Genomic DNA, 3,426 nt, shown 5'->3' with positions numbered 1-3,426 from the left:
GGAGATGGCGCTAGTAGTAGAAATGAAAATAGAAAAATAAAAACAAAAATACAAAAGAATACAAAAGTCAGGGCGACAGTGGAGGCGTGTTTATGTGCCGTATTGTTGCTATCGATTCGGTAAGGTTTATGGTGGCGGGCGGTCGGGGTTCAATGCCTGGAGGTGTGGGGGGGTAGGAGTGTCGTTGTTCTGTATGTGTAATTGTCTTGCGTGTTCGTGTTGGTGTATAGTGTCAGGGAAGGTGTGGAGGGTGTTGTTTATGATTGTTCTTGGTGGGCAAGTGTATTTGTGTTTGGGTTTGTTCCTGTGTCTGGGTCTGTGGGTGTATATTGTGTGTAGGTCAGGTCGGGAGGTGAGGGTGGTTTTCCCATAGCAGGCTCTCAGGATGGCTAATCTTGTTTGGACAGGGGTGACTTTTGCTTCCTCAAAGACCTCTTGTCTGGGGGTGGAGGGTGGGAGTCGTAGTATGCTGCGAAGTATTCGCCTTTCGGTGCGAAAGATTCTTTCTGCTTGGGTCTTGGAGATGCAGGCGAGAGGCGCTGCCGCGTATTCAAATAGTGGGCGGACAAAGGTTTTATAGGTGTTTACAGCTGTCTTATCATTGCAGCCTGTAAATTTGCCTTGTACCCGCCGTATGAGTTGTTGTCGTTGACGGGCTTTACTCAGGGTCTCCTTGATGTGGTTGCTTAGGTTGAGATACTTGTCAAGGTGGACGCCTAGGTATTTTGCGTTGGAAGAGGGGAGGAGCTGGGTGCCCCACAGCGTGAGGGAGATGTGGTCGGGATTTTGATTTTTCTTTTTGTGTATGTTACGATGTTTGAATAGGATGAGTTGGGTGTTGGTGGGGTTGGGTTTGATGCGCCATTGTCGCATCCAGTCTTCTAGTTTTGTCAGGTAGGTCGCTGTCTGGTTGTTGATGGTGTTTATCGAGGGTCCTGAATTCCAGTATGCTGTGTCGTCTGCGTATAATTGGAGTAGTTCGGTGGTTCTTGTCGGGGTGGGGATGTCAATGGTGTACAGGGAGTAGAGCAGGGGGGAGATAATCCCACCCTGGGCTACTCCTGCTTCGGGACGGAAAGGGGATGAGGTGGTTTGGTTGATGTGGATTTGGCAGCGTCTGTCGTTTAATAGAGTTTTGATTAGTCGTACTGTCTGTGATGGGAAGCCTGTCTTAAGCAGTTTGTATAAAAGTCCGTCATGCCAGATTTTGTCGAATGCTCGCTCGATATCCAGAAAGATAGCGAGCGTGCACTGTCCAAGGTTCTGGTGTCTTGTTATGTCTGATGTGAGTCGGAGAAGGGGATCATTGGTGGAGTGGAGTTTTCGGAAGCCGGACTGGAGGTGAGGGATGAGTTGGAGCTTGTCAGTAAAGTGTGTGAGTCTGTCTGTAATTATTCTTTCGAAGGTCTTGCGGAGGACGTCAAGGAGGGATATGGGGCGATAGGATTTGGGGTCTGATTTAGGTTTGCCTGGTTTGGGGATCATGACGACTTTGGCGGATTTCCACGCTGTGGGGATGGTGTTGTGGGAGAGGCAGAAGTTGAAAAGGAGGGACAGGAGGGGGATGATGGTGTTGAGGGGACAGTTGCGGAGGTGAAGACGCTGTATCCCGTTCTCGCCAGGGGCTGAGTTTCTGCCTGAGAAGATGGCCTTTTTAATTTCTCTGTCGGTAATTACATTCTGCAGTTTAATTTCTTCTTCTGTGGTGGCGGTGGGGGAGACGAGTAGCAGGGGGAGTTCTGTGGTAACTGTGTGGTGGAATGGCTCGATAAAAAGGGGGTCCTGTGGGAATTTGTGGGTGTCTTCTAGGATGGTTTTGAAGGCTTCTGCTACTTGTGTGGGGTCGGTGGTGGGGGAGTCGTCTACGTTTAGTTTGAATGTCCTGTCAGTGTTTTGTCCCGTGAGTGTCTTGAACTTGTTCCAAAATTTGCGTCCTTGTCTGTAGTCAAGTTTGGAGCAGGTTCCGTCCCATTGTTTTTGTCGGTGCTCAGAGGTGAGTCGTTTAATTTCGTTGTTTAGTCTGTTCCAGATTGTTTTAAGGTCGGGGTTTCTGTCTTTGTTGATTTCGCGGTAGAGCTTTCTTTTTTCTCGGATCAGTCTGAGTATTTCGGGGGGAAGGTGCGGTTTGAAGGAGGCGATGGTTTTGGTGGGGATGGCTGCGTCGATGGCTGTCTTGATGGTGTCTATTATTCTGTCATTGATGTGGTTAAGGTCGTCGGTGTCGGTAATGGTTAGTGGGGCCAGTAGGTTGTTGTTAATGGTCTCTTTGTACTTTGCCCAGACAGCTTTGCTATGGAGTTTTATCGTTCGGGATGTTGGAGCTGGGGGAGGGGGGTTGATGGCAGTGGTGCTGAAAAGGATGGGTAGGTGGGGGCTGGTGAGGGTGTCGCCTATTGAGTACTGGGTGATGGTATCAGAGAGGGAGGGGCTGTATAGGATGTGATCGGGGAGGGAGCAGCCGTTGTGTCCTATGAAGGTGAAGGTCAAGGCGTCGGTACAATCTGCAAATTTCCTCCCCGTAGAGGCGTAACACAAAATTGTTAAGGCTTTCGTGGCCACTTGTTGACAAACTGCCTATTGGCTTCTGTCTCGGGTTCTTGACCAACGACGGAAGAAGAAAGCGCGACTGATGTCCTCTCTCGCCTTTCTGTCACGATGCCGAGATGAAGGTGCTACACCGAAGTTCTTGAGATGTAAGCGCCTATTCACCACCGCCCAAGCACATCGCATCTACGACAGAATGGAACGAGCTTTTCTTCGTGAGCGAATACATACAACACGGAGAGACTTGGCAAGAACGGATCAGGAACTTCTGGACATTTTCTATCAACTAAGTAGCAGAATGCATCGAGACGACTGGGACAAGATCGACAGCATCACTCACAGGAGCATGCAGAACGAACTCGAGCGCTGCACCGAGCGGCGGAAGAAAAAGTTTGAAAGATGCCGGAAGCAGACCGACAAGGCGTTTCCCGACATGTCACACACAGTGGTCAACCTCACTGAACGACAATTGACCGAAGAGGAAGTGTCTGTTCTTCAAAAAGGAGGGAATTTCGCTATCGTCCCGAGAACTATACCTACGGAGGACATCATTGCCAACACCGAAGCAGCCATTCGGACCCTTCCTTGTGAAAGGGCAGAGGAAATACGCACTGAAACAGCCAGGATACTGCGCCGAGCAAAACCACCAGCTTGCAACCTGAAGAAAGAAGAGGTACAAGCCATTAAGAATCTCAACGCCGACAAGAGTATATTGGTACTGCCTGCCGATAAGGGGAATGCGACCGTCGTAATGAAGACCGAAGATTATGAGCAAAAGATCCGAGACCTATTAGATCCGACGACGTACCGAAAACTAAGTGCAGATCCGACGCAGCGTATCACTCGGAATACGAATCGATTAATCAAGGCGTCTTCTCTGCC

The sequence above is a fragment of the Schistocerca nitens genome, chromosome 6 (assembly GCF_023898315.1).
Source record: "Schistocerca nitens isolate TAMUIC-IGC-003100 chromosome 6, iqSchNite1.1, whole genome shotgun sequence".
Taxonomy (NCBI): Eukaryota; Metazoa; Arthropoda; class Insecta; order Orthoptera; family Acrididae; genus Schistocerca; species Schistocerca nitens.
Note: the sequence above shows the minus strand (reverse complement) of the source record.